Source organism: Mya arenaria, chromosome 8 (genome assembly GCF_026914265.1).
Source record: "Mya arenaria isolate MELC-2E11 chromosome 8, ASM2691426v1".
Taxonomy (NCBI): domain Eukaryota; kingdom Metazoa; phylum Mollusca; class Bivalvia; order Myida; family Myidae; genus Mya; species Mya arenaria.
In genome coordinates, this window is record NC_069129.1 from 55,529,776 (window position 1) to 55,552,108 (window position 22,333).

Genomic DNA, 22,333 nt, shown 5'->3' on the forward strand with positions numbered 1-22,333 from the left:
CTGATAGCGCTTATGTAAAACAAAAAGCTGGGCATTAATGGCATGTGAATTTACTGAATAATGCACGTTTTCTACGAATAACTCCCGGGGTTTGTGTTTTAACGCACCACGATAACGGACTGAAAACACACATTTTATGCAAAAATACCTTAATACTTATACAAGCTTTTATTTATCTCCTTTCTTACTCTAAAAATGAACTCACTCCTTTATTGACCAAACAACTTTAATTACAAAATGTTTATATTAATTTTCTCCAAAGACAGTCATATAATTTAATATGGTTAAATTTGTTGAGCATGAAATAAAAAGGAACATTTGTTGTGAAACTGCATAGGGCCTGGTTTAACAATTGTTTGTCTTGTTTTAGTGTTTATCCTTCGTTATCAAAGTTTGTCCCAGTGGTTTTGATTTCTTTTTTTTTAATTTCATGGAATCATTAAACTTAGCTATACCTATTCTCTATCTCTCTCCAATACTGCAGCCTGAAATATGGTTCCTCTGCTCAATGAGATATATCTGTATAAATCTTTGAAGTGAAAAGAAAAAAACCCACAGGGGAATAACTGCAGCCAGAGTAATGGTCCTGTGCAATGCACTTCTGCTCAATGAAAATTTTATCATACCTGTATATAATGTTTGAAGCGAACAAAAAACAACAACAACAAAAGGGAATAACTAACAAATTGCAACTTTTTCGACCACCCGTTTCATAACAAATCTGTTCTGGCCTAATGCAAGTAATGCAACATAGGTAAAAAAAAACTTGCATGTATTATATACATGAATTCCTTAAACCAACAAACATTTTGTGCTAAAGACAAACAAAAATCTGCTTTGAGTTTAAGTTATAATAACTTATCTGATATTTGCCCAAGAAACTTCATGTGGTCTAAGTGCATTATAGACTCCTCAAGGACATATCTATCATGAAATACGTCCCCCGTTGTCTATCCTATACAAAAGATGCAAATAATTACTGTATATATGTTCTATTAAATGTGCAGGTTGTATGTCTTTTTGAGAAGCCTACACACTTAAAAGGAAATATTTTTTCACAGTAAACTACAGTCGAAACTCGTTATGTCGATTATTGAATGTTCGTGTCAAAAATACAACATTTCATACCATTTTGATGGAGACAATATTTTTTGATTGTTGTGGACTGGATAAAATCTGAGGCTTCTGTGACACAAACTTTCATCCCACTATTTCTTTTGTTACAACGTGAGGACCCAGTGGTAATGAAAACAATTAATATTAATATCAATGATTAGTACTCTTTTATACAATTAAACATTTTATTTTTCAGATAAAAATGGCAGAAGATGCAGATGCAACCCTTCCATAATTGACTTTGTTATTAAAGTTTAATACCTCTGACAAATTGTGTAGAAATTTAACCCATTCACTCCGTTTGTCTATGGAAACCTTATGAAGTAATAAAATGTGTCCTTACGGAACATATATTAATCATCGGAATATCTTTGGAAGTACTTACGAACACTTTAGAGTAAGACCAATGGTTAACTTTTATGTATTGTTCAACGTCAAGGTACTAAGTGACAGGCCGGGTCAAACTCTTATGGATGAAGGGAAAACGTAACACAAGCTTTGAATGAAAATAATGCCATAAAAGTGTTTTTACGAAATATCGTAAAATAAAACCTAAGTGTCAATAGCATGTGTATAATAACATTTCCCGAAATACATATCTGGGTGGAAAAACCGCCACAAGGAGAATCCTCCGCTGCCACCCAGAGAGACACTTTAATAACATTAGCATATACCATATCTCTGTGAAATATTCGGGATGTAAAAAGCTTGTAATTAAGCAAGATTTAAAATAAATAAATATTGCCATTGTTTAGATGTAATGCACAAACAAGAACTGTCATAAAGGTGGTCAATTTATATTTTAGATAGAAGCAGAACACAAGTAAAGCATAACTTTTAATTAATGTGATGTTGCCAAACAAATGTTGCTACACAAATGTTAGAACAAATGTTGCTACACAAATGTTAAACCAACAATACTAAATAACATTCTGTTACGGAACAAAGGTGACTGCAAATGTGGGAACAATGCATTCAAAAAATTATAATGTCTTTGATTAGCCGTTAAAGCATCATTGTCCCAATTTGACATAATCTAAGAAACCATAAGTAACTGTTAACAACAACAACAACAGGGATATATATATATATATATATATATATATATATATATATATATATATATAAAATAAAGAAAACAGCATTGGCTCTTAACAGAATCTATTATGACAACTATGTTGGCTGGCAATGAGCCATTTTTGTGCATAAATGTCTCGAAAACAGTGAAATAACTTATAGAAGACGCAAAGGCTTGGAAAAGATCATGCCCATTTAAAATATCACAACAATACTGACAAGTCAACTCTAAATCTCAATCTCACCTTTATTTACTACATAAATGCACTTTATGATTACAATTTTTTGTCAGCATTTTTATGCTTACTAAAAATGTATTTTCCCATAGAATGTGTTGATAAATATATATTTCAAAGAAAAAAAAATCTAGAACAAAAAATTTACTTGTGTTATTGTAAAAACGAAATGTGTATTTTGGGCTGAAGAATATAAATTCCCCCTGGAATCTGAGATAGAGATTTGACTTAAGTATTTTCATGATATTTCTAAGGGCCAAATCAAGTTCTAAGTTTACATTTGGAAATTGATGTTTTATGGCTAAAACGTTAATTACGCTGTAAGAAAAATGAACATTTCTACAGTTATTCAAACAATTAAGATCTGTTCTATTTTGAGTTATCATATAAAATCGGAATGAAGGTTGGTCCTGAGACAAAAACAATGTCAAAACTGTCAATTTGTGAGTGTAGCATTAATGTTACATACTAAGATTCAACAACATTACACTGTGTTCTTGATTACTGAAAAGAGCGGAAAGAAACAAGATACATGTAAGATCAACGAAGACCCTTGGTGGCAAGTTTGAGCCCAAAGCCTGTCAGAATTTACAGTTACATGTATATACACAAACAATGATGTGCAATGCTGAAAAATTCTTGCTGAATTTCAGCAGGTCTCTGGTGTAAATGCATTGGATTGAAGGAATTTATCAAGGTACGGAGCGGGAGGTCCTGGGTTCGATCCCGGGCCGCATCATACCGAAAGACGTTAAAAGCTGGTACAAGTAGCTCCCTTGTCTGGCGCTTGTCATTAAAAGGGTAGTGCTTGGAAAAGTGGTGTACTCAGTACCAGTTCAACACAGGAAGGTTGTATCCCGTGTATTGGTGCTTTACACCGAGCACATTAAAGAACCAAGAGGTCTCTTCGCAAAGAGCTAGGGTATAGCACCCGGATCTCTTGTATCTCGCTCTGTTTCTTCAAGTCTTCCAATGTCTGGATTTGATTGCAATTGCTGTCACTTCTATCTCATGTAACTTATGTCATTTAAACACAATTTAAGTCGTGATGGCGTCACGGCGGGGTCAAGCCATAAGTAGCGGCCAATAGGCGTGGACAGACCTTGATAAACTCAAATAAACAAAACAAAACAAATTTGGATTGTTGCGTACCGCCTCACAATTATCTCATCAAACTCAACATGACACTGATTAGAATTACTTTCAACTGACGCTCTGCTCAAATATATGGCTACTTCAAGATAGACAGGAAATTACTGATCTGACTTCATCGATGGTATTTTATTGGTTATATATTCTTATTTTTAGCAAATATTATAGCACAAAACATATAGAAATCTAAGCTCATGTCATTTTAAACAGTTACAATATAATAAGTAATCTGGACCATATTTAGAAACCCTCTCACTGTTTTCATATTTAAGACATACTTTATTCCAAAACATTCTTTTAAATGAATTACTGTTATATTTTGTATTAAATACTCAACAAAACTAAACATACTGATACACACATTTTACAGAAATATTTCAAATTCAAGCAAGAATAATTCATTATTCAATTACAGTTCTGAAGCTTTTGAGCAAATGAAGAATGCTCTGCTATTTGAAAAAAAAAAGAACAAAATGTATATCATCAAACATCTGATGACGATTTACTGGGCTATATTTTTTATCATATCATTTGTTTCGTTTATAGGAACTTTGGGAAACCACATCTTGCTTCATTATAATGTTTCTCATGGTTCCATGTGTACAAAGCCAACGTAAGAAAATAAAATTAGGCAATGCGACATTGTTTAACCGTTGAAATTAAACGCAAACTGTTCACACAATTTTAAAGGACTCAGTTTCGTTTTTTTTAATTTATACTCCATAAGCACTGAGTTGAAAAACACATTTGCTATAACCCTTTATTTGTTTTTGAAATGGTTTAAATAGGTTAAGTTAACAAACGTAATGTCTTACATTTAGTGTTGTATACATAAGTAAAATAAACACAAAAAAGATATCAATTTCTTTTTGATAATCAGTCAGAAACAAGTACAACAAGCAGTTGAATATTTTTAAGTTTTAAATTTTACAAGAACATTTTTTTTCAGGAGACTGAGAAAACTAAATTCTTATATACATGTAGTAAAATGTAATCGGTAACATGTTTTAAAACAAGAGGCCCAAAAGGGCCATGCTCTACTGGCTGGGTTTGTGTGGTCAACATCACTGTTTTCGAAAAGAACCAACCCGTCATGGGTATCTGAATACTCAAAACTGAAGACTGTATCATGTTCGCAAGCATTTATTACACAATAGCATTTTTTTATACTATCAAGGCCCATAATCTAATATTTTCAAGGCCCATAATCCAGGCATGCATGGGCAGATCTAGCTGGTTTTTGAACGGAGCTCTAATGGATATCAAAATACTGTACAAGTTTCATCAAGATACAATCAAAACTGAAGACTGTATCGTGTTAACGAGCAATTGTTTACTGACACACTGATTTTATTATACTATCAAGGCCCATAATCTAGGCATACATGGGCAGATCTGGTTTTCGAAAGGAACCGAGCTCTACTGGATATGTAGATACTGTACAAGTTTCATCAAGATACAATCAAAACTGAAGGCTGTATCGTGTTAACGAGGATTGTTTACAAATGCACGGAGGCACATACTACGTATACATTACCATCGCATAAGCACTTGTGGCCTTTGGCCAGTAGAGCTAAAAATCACTTTTAAACCACAAACATGAGCAGATGAGAACCAATCCTTTAACAGTTATATTACAAAGAACATTTGTACTAAGGTAATGTAGTAACTTACTGACTTGATAAGAATATGACTAGATAACTTAACATAGAAACACCTAAAGTTACATTTCAACATTTACTAGCATTAACCAGAAACAAAACATATTTTCATGACACAGTTTTGACTGGTAGTCGATAGCAGTTATGTCCCTTGATTCTATATTTGATTGTTTAAATTTCACTATCAAGTGTCGCTGATGTAGATCTTTCTGATCAATTGTCGATAATAATTGATCATCGTCACATCGCTAGCTGTACATGATCATTTATAAAAAATCAAACTCTATTTAAAAATAACCATTAATGGGTTGCTTTGAATTAAAATTCAAAATATCAATATTACTTTTATATACAATACTATTATCATGAAATCAAGTTTGAAATTACAAAATTACTTTTCTGTAACATGACAATTATTTTGGAAACAGATAAACACAGTTATGTCATAAAACGATTGACATTGCACAAGATAAACTTAATATCAAATGAATATATTTATTGCATTGGAAAACAAACAATATGTGAACACGAGTAACTGAAAAAAAGAGCTAATTGCAGCATTAAATATGTGTAAATGCAAATTGACCATCTACTTTGTGCATCATGCAAACACAATAAGCCTACAACAAACATTCAATGTGTTGAAACAATTACTGGGAATTATGCAATAATTTAAGTGATAGAAATCACAAAACCTTCGTCACTTAGAACATTTTATTATGTAACTCTTTTACAATAATATGCCATATCCCTGTATAGTACTCTTCACCCAAATAATAAACATATTACTCATATTATGCACCATATATATCACAAACAATAAGACTAGATTTACACAAGAGTCACCAACAAGAACGACAATTCAGTCCACTTGATTACTCAAGTGGACAATAAGACTAAAAGAGTTACTCCCCTTACTGTGACTACAGATTAGAGACAACATTATTAAACACATGTAAATGATTTCCCTGAAATCATAAGACCTATCAAAGTAAATAATCAAGAACTAAGACATTTCTAGATCATTAACACAATATATGAAATATATAATGTCATAGAATATAATATAGGTTATGCCAACATAATCATACAACATATTTGTGATGGAAACATGATCATAGCACATATTTTTGCTGGAAACATGATCATAGAACATATTTGTGATGGAAACATGATCATAGCACATACTTTTGATGGAAACATGATCATAGCACATATTTTTGCTGGAAACATGATCATAGAACATATTTGTGATGGAAACATGATCATAGCACATACTTTTGCTGGAAACATGATCATAGAACATATTTTTGCTGGAAACATGATCATAGAACATATTTGTGATGGCAACATGATCATACATTTGAGATGGAAACATGATCATAGAACGTATTTGTGATGGCAACATGATCATACATTTGAGATGGAAACATGATCATAGAACATATTTGTGATGGCAACATGATCATACATTTGAGATGGAAACATGATCATAGCACATATTTGTAATGGAAATATAATCATACAACATATTTGTGATGAAAACATCATACAACATTATTGTATGTATGAATACATAGATTCAGAATTAAACATTTTAAAACTATGAAGTTTCTAGAACATGAACACAATTTTATTAACAAGTACCAAGTCAATTAATGTAATATAGGATATGGTAACATGATCATACAACATAATTAAGTGATGGCAACATGATCATTCAACATATTTGTTTGCTAACATCTTCGTGAGATTTTTTAAAAGGTCATCATTTTTCATTTTATATTATATAATAGTCAACAAAACATCCATATAGTTATCTGCATATTGGTCATAAAAAAGTCAAGTACATAATACAAATTATACAAGTATACAGAATCAACACATAGTGACATACAATAAATAAACATCATGTAAAAAATCTAATTAAATTTGTGGCACTTGGCAATTCAATTAAAGTCATTAATTAGATTGAACTTTGTAACACATGAAAAATGGCATAATGAATACTTTGACACAATGAATTTATCCAAATCATACTACAATCAATGTTATCATAAAAGTCACTGTGGGTGAGCTTAATACAAAAACACTGTTTAAAAGTATCTTATGTTGGTGATCATACATCAGAAGAACCTATTACCATTACAACTACCAACACTATAATCCTCTCCGATCAGCCAGTTGCCAAAGGGCTGTTGGCAAACGCCCAAAAACTCAAGCAAAGATCCCAGAGGTACAAGTTGATGTTATTTGGAGCCTTGTTATGACAGTTGCCCGTGTGCCTATAAAAGGCAAGAACATTAAAGTATGAGGGATCATTTTGAAATTCACGATAAAATAGAAATGAAACCAAACGAAAACATGCTAATAATGAGTTTAAATTTTGGCCCTTTAGTAATAATTTACAACATAAGCATGCTTTTACAAGTTGTAATGTGAACGAGAATTTCACCTGCAAAAACAAACAAAGACAATGGCAGCAAAGATGATGATCCCTAGAACACTGCACTAACTGCTGCCACAAGAGGTGATGGCAAACAACGAAATTGCCCTTCTTATTCTATGTAAAATCACCACTTTATTATGAATTTGCAAAATAGATTTCAGCTATGAGATTATTTTTCCACATATTATGAACACTTTGTTGATTTAACACCAGAAAACCATATTAAGATAGTTTCGTTTTCTGCTATCACCATTTCCTTACTGTCTCTATCTATAATGTCCATGTGCCACAGTCATGGCCGCATCTCTGAAACCATCCACCCAAAAAAGAGGTCCTGCAAAATATCATTCAAAACTACAATTATCTTCAAATATGATATAATTCATGTGTAAACTTGAAAATACATACAAGAATACAATGTACACATCATCAAATCCTACCTAAACGGGGAGAAACATTTTTTTAGAACTACTTAAAGGGGTACTACAATCCGGAAGCATTTTGTTGTGGGCTGACACCTTTATGCAAAACTTTACTTCTTTATATATTAAAAAAATTACTTTTCTTAACTTTTAAGTGTGTATCTAAGAAAGAATACACTTTTTTCCTTTTGCTATTTAAAACTGTACCGCAACAGCAATTTAACGACAGTGATACTCATGGGTGGAATAGACCCTCGGACTAAATTTGATGTTTCTCCAGAAATAATTTATTGATTTACATGAAATAAAGAACATGTAACAGTGTTTGTGTCATACTTGTTTAAAATGTGATTTTTAGAGCTTTATGATAGCAAAACTTGGTATTTTCACTAAAAAAGAAATGCATTTCAAAATTGGAAGCATGAAAAGAATGCAAAAGTTATGAAAGTTGAACTATTTTTAGCATAAATTGAAGATATACCTTCTTAATCATGATAAAATAAAAACAAAGATACCTTAAAAAACACTGTTTACTCTCTCATCTGTATCCTCCTTCTTACATATTTAATCTGCTCTTACCCAAGTAAAGAATGTAAGGTCCACATAAGGTCTCTTATAAACCATGAGAGTCCTGTTTACTTATCTGATTTTAAAGCACCCAAAAGGCTTACTACACATTATGGTTCCTTAATTAATATCTAGTCTACTGTCTAGTCTAGTCATAGTTTTGATTTCATTGAAGGACTTGAGGTACTTTTCTTAACAAGAGGGACCTGAAGGCCCTGTATCGCTCACCTGATCCAGATTTGAACTTGGTCTAGAGCTAACCAATATAAACATTCTGACTAAGTTTCATGAACATACAGTCATAAATATGACCTCTGGAGTGTTAACAAGCTTTTCCTTCAATTTGACCTTGTGACCTAGTTTTTGACAGCACATGACCCAGATTCGAACTTGTTCTAGAGATTATTAATATTTACATTCTGACTAAGTTTTCTGAAATACAGTCATAAATGTGCCACTAAAGTGTTAACAAGCTTTTCCTATTATTTGACCTGGTGACCTAGTTTTTAACCCCAGATGACCCAATATCAAACTTGTCCAAGATTAAATTCAGGGTAACATTCTGACCAAGTTTTATTAAGATTGTGCCCAAATTGTGACCTCTAGAGTGTTAAAATCAAATTGTTGATGACGGACGACGACGGGCACAGTGCGATAACAAAAGCTCACCTTGAGCACTTCATGCTCAGGTGAGCTAAAAATGATGAAAGAAAATATTAAATGCCGGAAGTCTGGTGGAGTATACCAGCCTGGAAATAAATACGCAAAAGTTCACTGTGCTGCAAGGGAGTCTGATATTAGTTCCGACCAAAGTTCAGCTAGAAATGTAGATTCCACATGGCTGGAAGTAGGGAACACGTTTGTAGCTTATAGAACATCTTAACTTAAAATTTTTGAAGGTGACAAGGCTCAAGGCTGGGATCTTAACCTGGATTTTGATGCTGAAATTGTGAGTTTCACTCAAACTAAGTGTGAACTTATAGCGAAGTGCATAGATATCTTGAAGCTCAGTTTAATCGCCTACCTGAAGTTTGTAGGGCTACAATTGTGAGCTTTGCTGGAACCATCCCCATGAGCCTTATGCCTGTGAGGGGAATGGTGGCTTAGGTGACTTGTGGTACCACTCTGCATTTTTGCCCACACCCAACACAGTGTATCTGAAAATGACAGAGTCAATGGCCATGCACTCTGTAGAGTGTAGACTATGCTGGAAATACACCTCTCTAGACAGGCAGTTTTGCGTTTGTCAGATGACATTTCCACATAAAAATTGTGAGGACTCCAATACAGACAAAAATGCCGAAACATGTATCTCTGTCATGGAGCTGTGCTGGTTCTGTGGTGTCAACACCACTGCAACTGGGCAAATCACTAGCAATATCTCTACAGACAAAAGAAACACATTTTACTTAGTAGCCCTTGTCACCCAGTGCACACCTGGAGCATCTTGTTACTTGATAGTGGCCTCATAAAGATAGATCATTAACAAAAAGTATCAGAAAGCTGTTGAGTACCGAATATTTAAAGCGTAAACTTGAGACGGGCAAATTGTGTTCAGGGAAGAAATCATGCAGAAGTTTGTAAAAATAATGCCAAACTCTAGCTTGATAATTAAGGCCCAAATTCAAAGTGTTACTCAGTAACATGGCTGCGTAAATTCAATCAAACATCAATTAATTAACCATTTCATGAGAGCATGTCTGAAGACGATCCTGTAGGCCGACTGAGATGGAAAATGTAAAGTTGCAAGAGCACAATCACACACCTTTACAGCTTAACAGTCATCAAGTTATGACCTTACACTTAATCACTTACACAAATCAATCAATTAATGCACGCCTACCTGGAAATGACATCCTTTATGAAGAGAAGAATCTTGCAGTCTGGTAGACGGCTGCTGGCTTAACTTTTATGTCCCAAACAGCAACTGCAATTAAAAAAATGTTGTTAACAGTCCAAAATGAAGATGTTTGCATTATAACACAGCCTTTTATTGAGTAAACCTTAACATTGGACCTGTTGGCTGGGGTAAAACATCTAAATTCGCAAATTGATGATCAGCTAAACACAAATTGCACTGTGTCTGAGGGGGGGGGGGGGGGGGGGGGGGGGGGGGGGGGTCCCAAGAATATCTTGACACAACTTACCATAGCCGCCTTGCATATTGTGTACAGAAAAGTTTCAGCTTCCCATGACACTCTTCAATAAACCTATGCATGAATTAAAACAAATGTAGGAAATAACTAACCTGGTCATAAATGGAAATAATGTCACTTTTTACCTGAATTATTGATAAATACAACTTAAATTGCAGCCAAACTGGCTGATATAAAAGAAAAATTTGTCCTATTCGCTAACGTCAGGTTTTGAAGTTGCTGACAACAGTTCAAAGACCAAGAAATTAAGCATTTAGTCAGGGGCAGATGAATCTTTAAAAAAAAAACAACGTCAAAACTTTAAAATTTAAATCAAATTCATATTAATCAAATCCTTAAAGAAACCAGGTACCCATACCTCCAAGAACTTTTGTGTGAAATTTCATCACTGTAAACTGCATATATGCTAAGTTATTGAGATTGCAATGAGTCACACTTTACTACATACACAGCGAGGGCTTACCAACAGGTGAACAGGTTTTCCATTGAGTGATATATATTCCTCACACTCAACTACAATCACAGCCAGAGCTATCCAAATATTCCTCACACTGTACTACATACACAGTGTTAGCTTACCGAAAGGTGAGCAGGAGTTCCAATTGAGTGTAAATCCTTCCTCACACTGCCACTGGAACCCATTTTCTGCCTCTAAACGCTGTGAGGATAAACCTCATCTCTCACATTGTGCTGCTTCTGGGTCTGTTGATAAATGTACAACAAAATATCATAGATTCTCAAATCATGAATTCAGATGACCCTCTGAGGAAGGTTCTTGCTCAAAGATATTTTTTATTGTACATATATATTAACTTAACTATATGTCTTTGATAAATTTGATCAAGTGTGACCACATATTTTTGCAAGTATATGTAGTTGATAGTTTTATATTGTTTCTATAGATGTTATAGTCAGGATCAATAGAAAAGATGTCTTGCACTGTACTTCAGTCATCGAAATTAGACTTTCGGATGAACAAGCCCGAATTCTTATACTATTGCATGGAATCATATTTTTGAACAAGCCCTTCTATATAAAATTCAGAATTTGAGCAAGCCCGGAAGACATTTTACCAGTGAAGGGCTTGCGGGCTTGTGCTAATTTCGACCACTGGTACTTACTATCCAGCTTGTCATGTTACTAGAAATAATTGCAACTAAAATGAAAGAAAATCACCATCAGCCCATACCCAGTATACGCTTGTTCCTGCTAGAGGCCCCTGTAGTGAGTGTGGTATAACCACAGGGACATGGTTGACAGATAAACTCTCTCTAACTTGTATGCTCCCAGGGAAGATGGCACAGAGTTTCCATCCAGGGAGAGCTCAAACCCATGTATACTTCAAGCAACTAAAACATACACATATAAAACAATGAAATTGATATATATAAAATGTAAAGGAAATTATCACATACATTGTACTTATTTCTGCACAATACATGCTGAAATCTTTACTTCAATTGTCCAACTGTGTTTATGTTTTACTGAAGACTTGTTACATCTACCATTTAAAAATATAGATGATTTCAATGCACTACATTTTATATGGATACATATACACTTGGCAACAGCCTCAATAATATTTGTGATACAAATTTGGCATTGAAAAAAAGAGATGTATAATCATATTTGTGGAACAAGTTTTGCGTTGAAAAAACAAGCGATGGATAATAATATTTGTGGAACAAGTTTTGCGTTAAAAAAAAAGAGATGGATAATAATATTTGTGATACAAGTTTGGCCCTGACTGATGGAGGTAGCAGCTGGGGAAATAAATATGTTGCCAAGGGTACAAGGAATACAAGCCCGGGCCCCAGGTTGGTCTTGGTAAAAGTCCAATTTACACTCTACACAGCTACCATCCAGTTCGTAGTGGCCTGGAGGGCATGATACTAAAACACACACATTTCAAATAATGACTGACAAGATAGTTGTGTTGCCATACAGACAAGAGATACAGGCCATGGCCCCATGATGGTTTGATTTTGCAAAAAGCCCAGTTCACAATCCATACAGCTACCATTAAAGCTGCACTCTCACAGATATACCATTTTTACAACTTTTTATTTTTTGTCTTGGAAAGAGAAAATTTTGGCGTAAATATCTGCAAACCAATGACAAAAGATTGCTGACAAAAGATCAGATCGTAGTTTTTCATATTCCTGTTCCAAAATTAATGATTTATGGCTTAAACCGTTACTTACTGTTTAAGAAAATTGCATAAAACATCAATTTTTGAACTTAAATATAAAACTCTGCGATCTTATTTTTTGACAGCAGTTTTATATAACTTGTTTCCATGGATTTTGCAAAAATTAGCTCGTTCCAAGACAAAATTATAAAAAAGTTGTCAAAACGTTCAATCTGTAAGAGTGCAGCTTTAACCTCTGCGGGCACTGAAACAATTTCAAATTGTATATATCGTTGCTGCTCATGAAAAAGAGATACAGGTCCAAGCTTAAGACAAGTCTTAATTCACATACACCTTCATGCCCATAATGGCTACAGCTGCATGGCACTGAAATGCACATAATTCTTACACATTTAGTTAAAAAAAAGTTTTAAATCCTTTCTGATGAAATAACTAATTCTCTACAAACACTTGAATTATTGTCATTCTTATCAATAAAAAAATCCATTTATTAAATGCCATTAAAACTGGACAATTATTTTTTAGAAAAAGTCCTCATCTTGCCCATAGTCAGGTCATAGCAGAGGAATTATCAATGATGGACATAAGGTTTGTACGTCTGGACTGGGGACAACCAACAGTGACCTTGAAGTTTGGCCTGTTCACCCATATTCAATAGGGAACACGACCTTGTGCTTTGGCCAACTGATCTCAAATTCATTAGGGGTCATCTACTTATCATGAACAACTGGCATACAAAGTATGAAGTTCTCGAGAGCATGCATTCATTAGTTATTAAGCAGAAACCATTTTTCAGGTTCATGCCAACCAATTGTTTTTTACCTGAAGGTCACTGTGACCTTGACCTTTGACCTGCTGATCTCAAATCAATAGGGGTCATTTACTTGTCAAGACCAACTCATAACCAAGTATAAAGTTACTGGAGCCAAAGTATATTCAGTTACTGAGCAGACACCTTTTTTTCATCTCAAGGTCAACTTGACCTTGACCTCAAAATCAATAGTGGTAATTTAATGGTCATTATCAACCTGCATACCAAGTAGGAAGTTCATGTGTCCAAGTATGATGTATCTTGTTTGAAGAGTACTTTAGTTATTGAGCGGAAATAAATTGTGATGTACAGATTAACTTAAAAGACAGGTAAAAAAATACATGTGTTTGTCTCCCCATTAATTGGAGGGATAATTACAATGATAACCATTAGAATCTAGTAAAACTACAAATGTAACATACATTCGCAGTCTTTTTGGCTGGTAGCCCCTCCTCTGGTGGTAAGGCCAGGTTCACACGGTGTACATAAGGTCTGACTTTAACTATCAGCATGACCCACTGGACATAGCTCACACTAGAAGGATTTGGAGTACAATGTACATCCCCACACTACAGTTCACTGAAACAAACAGATAGTAGTATTCTATTTGATAGATTGAACAAGGTATTGAAGGTTTTTTAAGGAGTATTTTGAACGAGGATATTGATACAGAGAGGGCAAAAATATTTGGTATGAAAATTGTATATTGTGAAATCATTTATATTCGTGGTCTTGAAATTTCATGGATTTTCAAAAAAGGATGATTTTGTGGATTCTTAAATTCATGGATGTTCATTTCTTTGAAAAATTAAATAATAAAAAAATCGAAACTGTGACCCTACATCATGTTCAAATTTGTCACGCGCCAATAGCTTGCTAGGTATCATCTAAGTCATGCAGTTTAAAACACTTCAATTGGACAATGTGTCAATAAGCGCAGATGCCCATGTCAATTATCGCTTGATCAGTGAATTAAGGGTCATTAATTTGAAACTGAGTCCTATGTATCAATTCCAATGCCTATAAAATATTGAACAGAAGTTGCTAAGTTTAGGTGCAGAGTAGCACCTCTTCGTCTGGAGACTGGCAGATATGAAAATCTGGCAGTGAATGATAGAATCTGTCCTATATGTATTAAAACAGTAAAGATGTTGAGTCAGAATATCATGTGTTAACTAAATTCTCTGCTAACCGTTACCACTTAGAAATGTTTATGTTTATGATAAAGCTTAGGATATCAATGTTGTTTGTTAACATGGATGATGTAGATGTACATATTAAGTGTATTTTTCTACTCTCCAATACAGATATTGTTAAATTAACCACCAAAACCTATTTTTGGCGCCACACTGAAGTGCGCGCCTACTATGGAATGGGAATTTATTTTAGTTAGTGGTATGAGCGGTTTTTAATTTGATTGACAGTTGGGTTTTATTGTTATTTTATATGATTAAAAAATGCAAATGGATGGAGATTGCATGGATGTTAAAGATGCTATTAGTGGTTGAATAGATTGACTTCAATTTATCTTCAAAACATTATTTCGGAAGAACGACAAATAAGTTTAATAACTGTTCCTGGTTCGTTTAAGTTTTCCGATTGGTTACCTGTAATCATGTGCCTGAAATGTAAAACGTGTGGACCTGTAATTATGTGATTGGAAATAATTATTTATCATTTTTGTTGTTATGTTTACTGCATTGATAAATAATGAGGTCAGCTTTTTTCTTTAATTTAATCGATATCGGAATTAAATGTTCACCTAACTTTATTTGTTAATGTGTTGAAGGTGACGTTAGTAAAATTTTATTACGATTGACCCCGAGTTGTTTTATTTTTAGAACACTACAAAGTGCGCACAAAACGATTGGTCGAGTAAGTCATGGGATAAGATGTTTTCGCGGGAACTTCATAAATCTTACACTTTCATTAATTCAGTTTAAATAATTATGGCCTTTAAGGATTTTTGTTTTCATATAGATTTTCTGTTATATATATTGCTACTATTTATGATTGCAACTTTCAGACGAAATGATATTGTTTATTACTGCAAAAATTGTTAAATTGTCATTTCATATCACTTCTGCATGATGAATCCCCCATTCAATGAGGAAACTTATTCTTCCCTTCAAGTTTTCATTCCAGCATGGTGATGTGCCCCCCCCCCCCCCCCAAATGATTTAGAACTGCAGTGTACAAGAACAATAACTCTATTTCAGCAATTTGCAGAGTTATACCCTTTGTTCCTTTTTCTGTCCGGAGCATAACTAGATAACTAATGTTTATGAATTTCATTAAACATCATTCAATGGTAATTAAAAAGCACAACAAGAAGAAGTGCAGTGCACAATTACTATAGCTGTATTTCAGCTAATTACAGAATTATTGCCCTTTGCCGCTTTTTCTTGACCAGAGCATTTCTTTAAAACTACTCATGATATTAAAATAAAACTTGGTATATGGATACTGGTGGCTATGACAAAACGTACAGTGCAAAAGCACCCTAATTCTGACATGTTCATTAATGTCCCACACCCCTAGTGAAATCTTCAACTTGAATATCTTCAATTTCAATGCTGTTGTTAAGCAGAATACTACAAATATTTTGAGAATTTCATGGATGCGGTTCGATGCACCATAATATGCTTGTTGGCCTTGACTATTCCTTGTTTTTTCAACATATAACAAATGCATAAACTATTAAACGGCGCCCTTTGATGCTTTGCATCTATGGTCTTTCTTGTAATATACTTGAAATCCGTTTCAATGCATGGACAAGTAGTTAAGAGATAATCCTTTTAGATGTATAATATTTTCTTAGCTTAAATGAGTCATGTAAATAAGATTAAGTTTTTTTGTGTTTTTTTTTTAGTAATCTTAATTGTTTTTATCCTTTATCAACAATTTCGAGACATATGTTGTTGTTGTTTTTTAAGTCTCCTGTAATTCAATTTTATGAATGCTTGTTCACTGAACTCTTAGATATTTGTATATAATGCTTGCGAGCCATCATGTTGTGTACATATGAGACATGAATAAACTATAAAACTACTAAATAAAGATGCACCCACAATAAAGATATAAAATAGTGCAGCTATTAAATGAGTTTTTGCAAATTGTGAAAACATAGTACCGGGTAAGGGTGTATAATTAATTATCAATAAACTATTAATTAACGACCAAATATTAAGTGGCATTGCTCAAACATGAAGTAAATAATCAGCACATTTTACATTTGTACTGCACAGAAGGTTGAAACTTAGCTTGTTTTAATCTATAACCAATAAATTACTCCCAGTTACAGCAATGACATACCAAAAACTGAATGCAAGTACTAACAGGAGCTTCATAATACTAAAGCTTGTTTTCATCTAGGGCTTATCAAACTCCTAGTTTAAATTTTCCAGCAATGACATACAAAAAACTGAATGCAAGTACTAATAACTTTCTTTAATTTATTATCACTGAGGTCAAATAACTTATAATATAAACCATACTAATGCACCAGTAGATTGTAACCACAGCCCCCCCCCCCCCCTCCGGTCCGGGGAATAGCCGGGGAGTTTGACTTTTGGTCCAGCCAACCCTGGCTAAAATGTTGGTAAACCGGTTTAACCCCCCGCCAAATGTCCCCGCACCCTGAGGACCCTAGGTAAGGCCCATATCCCGCTATATTTCAAGCGAAGACAAATCCACCGCATTCACCAGACACTGCGGGGCAACCTGTAAGGTAAAAACAGGGCCCATCAACCTGGCTATCCCCGGTATACCCCCGGACCTGGCGGTCCGTGGTTACAATTGACTGGTGCATAACATTTAAATGAGCAATGATTCAGTTACTTATGCACCAGTCAATTGTAACCACGGCCCCTCCAGGTCCGGGGAATAGCCGGGACTTTGGCTTTCGGTCCAGCCAACCCCGGGTAAAATCCCCGTCCTGCGGGAACAAACTGATGGTTAAACCCCGGTCAATTTTGCCCCCGCACCCCAGAGACTCTATATAAGGCCCAATCTCCGCTAAATTTGGCCCTATGACAAAACCACTGCACTCACCCGGCCCTGCGGGGACACCTGGAAAGTAAAAACACAGCCCTTTTCCCCGGTAATCCCCGGTATACCCCCGGACCAGGGGGGGGGGGGGGCGTGGTTACAATTGACTGGTGCATTACAAGTTGTATACTTATCGCGGCCATGCATATATATATTCATGCGCCTACATGCATGTATACTGGGTGAGTACCTAAATCAGAACGCTTACGGCACTATTTTTGAAATATTTTTTGTTTGACTATAAAAGTTTCCATCAGCATACTTAGGATTCAAGACCAATTGGTTGATATAAATGGTATTCTTCAAGATATGACCAATCTGCATGAAAAGTTCCTTATTAACCACAGAATCAAGGACTGCCATTTTTGTCCTCGGAGTACATAAATATGGAACATTTTTAATTCATGTTTTTTTTTAATGTATTCTTTTAAAATTATTACTCTGTGTTTTGTTTAAGTAAATTTATAATTTATGTGATTTCCAGCTTGTTTTTTTTTGTCATTTTTATACAGTATGCTGTTATTGTGGCAAAGATGAAGTCTTCCCCCCCCCCCCCCCCATTTGAACATGAAAAACTTTGAATGATAGCAGTATTTGAAATACTAACCGGAGAATCATGTTCTTTGGAACTTGAATCTAAGGCAAGTGCCTATATTGATTAAAATCATAAATAAACTGATCTTGATCGTAAAAACACTTTTATAATGGGTGTTCCATATTTAGGTACAGTCGATTAAGGGATTCCGAATCAGTAAGGACAAATCCAGTGCTGTATAAATATTAGGATAGTCAGTTAAATGAAACAATACATGTTCATGAGCTCATATATATGGACTAGATTTTTATTACTTTCAAATAATGATGAGACTTCTGAAGTCCATATATTTTGTTGTCTAAATATACCCACTCGTCGTAGGAATTCCGAATCAATTGAAGGTGTTTAGGATCACGTGATATTATGTTAGGCTGTTTTATCCAATCACTGAATCTTCTGTTCTCTGAAGTTGGGGGTCGTTTCAAAATCAACTTGAACTGTCAAACACATGTCGATACACACATGGAAAAGGCCAAAGAATTTTTTTCTTTGATTCTCATGCGGACTTTAAAAATTAAATTGGGTGTTTGGGTGGATTTTATTTAAAACAAATAGGCTAGTTAGAAATAATGAACTTGCAGTCTCTCATTGACAGGCACTTATTTCTTATAAATATGAAGGTTGGTCATATTTAACTTTATTTTATATAATCATTTGTCCAAGTCAAATGAAAAAGTAAGGCTGATGGGTTAAAGTAAGGATGTGGGGTTTCAGACAGGTGGTCAAGTGAAAATCCAAAATGATTGATTTTGCCATCAATCTTGTTAATGTATTTGAAGTAGGGCTGAATGTAACAAATATCTTTTGTAACTATATTTATTTTTTGTTAATACCTTTAACAAAGACCAGTAACAAAAATAAATTGTGACAAAATATACATGGAATATATAAACCAGTGTCTACTGGCTTTGTTAATACCTTTAACACATGCAGTACCAGTCACTGACTAGAAATTAAATAAAAAGAATATGTAACGAATAAAGATAACAAACATGGTATATATGAAATGGTGATATGATGGAATAAGATAATGATGGTTTTGAAAATAGTAGAAAATTGGCATTACTACTCACTCATTTTCTAAGCTGGAGTTTTGCCCAATGAAGTTGCTATTGAAACATGTGTACCAAGTTTCATTTGAATATCTTAAACGTTATCTTATCTGAAATGCCAAGGGTATCACAATTCCTCGACTGTTTTCTTAAAATTCAAAAAAGAAAAGCTAAAAGTATAAAGCTAAAACTATGATTGTCCCATTATCTGATAAAATTTCAATACAAAGTAAATCTAACTGTTTATATTTCTGATCACAAGGTTCATTGCACTCCCAGATGTCATTTCAGCAACAGTATCTTCCAAATTCTTAACAGTTTCATCAAAGCATGATGCCATTGGCTGGATGGTGTATTGACTTTGAAGCACCACACCATCACCATGTAACTTCATTTTACTCTGGCCATTGACATGTACTTGGTACTGGATCACCACATGTTTCAGCATACACAGTTCCTCTCACCATGAAATTGGAAATAAAACACACTTTTAGTTAAACACTTCATACTGTGTCAATGAATTGTATGTAAATTTGTGTACTTGTATGTGGTGATTGAACTCATCTAAGTTTTTAAGAAATTAAGTAAAAAGAAAACACTAAATAACTTACAAGATACTCACTGATGATTTCTAACTAAAATGAGCTACAAATTTGCAACCACAAGTTCTCCCCCCCCCCCCCTCTTAACTTCCAATTTCGAGGTTTGCCCCTGCAAACCCACAACCTCATGGCCATCAGTTGCTTCTACTATTAAGTATAAAATCTAGCAACATTTAAAATTTTATAACAAGTTTACTATAACATAAATTTATATACTGAACCAATGGCTTATTAATGTTCTGTAAACTTCAGGCCATGATTTCTATCATTTAATTTTCAGACAAGTATTTTTGGTTCAAACTTCTTAAAGCTGCACTCTCACAGATTGAACGTTTTGTCAACTTTTCTTATATCTTATTTTTTGTCTTGGAACGAGCCAATTTTTCCAAAAAACCCTGGAAGTTAGTGATATAAGACTGCTGACAAAAAATCAGATCACAGATTTTTATATTTAAGTTCAGAAATGATGTTTTATGCATTTTTCTTAAACCGTTAACCGTATTAAGTAAGGGTTTAAGCCATAAAACATAAATTTTCGAACGGAAATATAATAGTCTACAATCTGATTTTTTGTCAGCAATCTTATATCATTGGTTTGCAGATATTTATGCAAAAATTTGCTCTTTCTGAGATAAACACAATAAAAGTTGTAAAAATGGTGTACATGTGAGAGTGCAGCTTTAAACCATTCACTATGAATTTTACTTGCAACTAAAAAGTGATTTTATGTAGAAAGTTGAGTTTTCAACAAATATTTTTACACAAGTATGCAGAATTGTTTACCAGAACGTTATTTACTGTACAATATACAATGCACTAGACTTTGAGACAGTCCCCAACATGTGACCCGGAATTCCCGCAATAACCCACTTTCATTTTCAATGTAAAATCAATATTCATTCTCAATATATTTTTGTGGGGTGCTAGCATCTGTTAAAGTAAATATCCATCTTATGTTAAAACCCAAAATAACAAGTATTTACCACTTATTTACCTGTTTATTTGATGTTATTTCATCCAAAGCGCATTTCCATTACCGGTGCGTCGGTAAAATTGTTCCATGCGCGATATTTGTAAACATGTACACAAAGGTAGTTTTGATGTGTACACGTTCTAAAATTGTTGTAAGCAATAACAAAGCGTCAAACACAATATATATGTAAGAAAAATCTTCATATGCAGGTCATTCTCAGATATTTTCATGTAAATTTAAACGACTGATTCGGAACTACCCCTGATTCGGAATCCCTTATTAAACTGTACTCAGTTCCCATTTAGGTACTCACCCAGTACCCTTTTAGATAGCCAGTACGATTTCAGAATTAAAAGTAAAATATTTGTTGGGATCTTGAATTTGTGGATAATTAAAGCCGACCTTTAATTGTTACAAAATCCACGAAAACTATTTTCCTACGAATATTTTAATATGAATTCACAATATTTCTTACATACTTTTATATTAACCTTTTAGATATCTGACTAGAATTACTAGATTAGAAATAAGAAATAATCTCCGAGTTTCTTAAAATAAAAAAAGCAAAAAAATTACCACACTTGTTATCGGTGAAGACCTGACCATCAGCACAGCATTCGGAACTCCTCGGCCATTTTTTTTCAAAAACAACAGTTGTTTTTGAAAAAAATGGCCGAGGAGCTCCGAATGTCAGCACAGGAAGTACCGGCCGCCATGGCAACTGACAGAACCTGGTAACCTCCAACCCCTCTGACTTCACAATTTGGAAGATGAAATCACAAGGACCTGTGTAAGACACATAAAGAAATTTAGAATGTAATATTTATTGTGATTAAATATAACAAATCTGCCTTTGTTAGTCAATGTTATTGAAAGTCAAGTTTGCATACATCTGCGATTTTATATATTCAAACTAGTTCAACATACATAGTTGAATGGTGTTTCAGCAAACATAAATATACTGTATCATTTGAATATGGGCTTTTATTTATTTAGGTTCACATTTTAAAGTTCAATCAATGAATAAGGTCATATAATTATAATTAATGGCATACTCTTTTTACTCACAAGTGAAGGACAAAGTCCCTCCCGTTTATTTTTGTGTAGGTGGATACAATCACTCCTTGCAGACATAATCCCACCCATCATTTTTACAAGGGATTTTGTTTGCCTCCCCTTACTTACATCTCAGGGCTATTCCAGTTTTTAACATTTAACCTCCTTGGGGAAGGCAATTACATGTATTTAAATATTGTCTTTTC

The 22,333-nt window shown here is 34.0% G+C and overlaps 1 long non-coding RNA gene across 4 annotated transcripts; it reads right to left on the bottom strand.

Moving 5' to 3' along the window:
- Positions 1-4,320: 4,320 nt before the first annotated feature.
- On the bottom strand, positions 4,321-21,712 carry LOC128245159 (uncharacterized). Of its 4 annotated transcripts, none has more exons than XR_008263072.1 (7): positions 21,653-21,712; positions 14,222-14,378; positions 12,026-12,185; positions 11,416-11,538; positions 10,524-10,607; positions 8,629-9,837; positions 4,321-8,025 (listed from the first exon to the last, which is right to left on the bottom strand). It is a non-coding gene; the product is annotated as an uncharacterized LOC128245159 (long non-coding RNA). The 4 variants fall into 4 exon arrangements; XR_008263069.1 differs by having other exon boundaries at positions 4,322-8,025; positions 9,705-9,837; XR_008263071.1 differs by having other exon boundaries at positions 4,322-8,025; positions 9,705-9,837; positions 21,648-21,701.
- Positions 21,713-22,333: the final 621 nt, after the last annotated feature.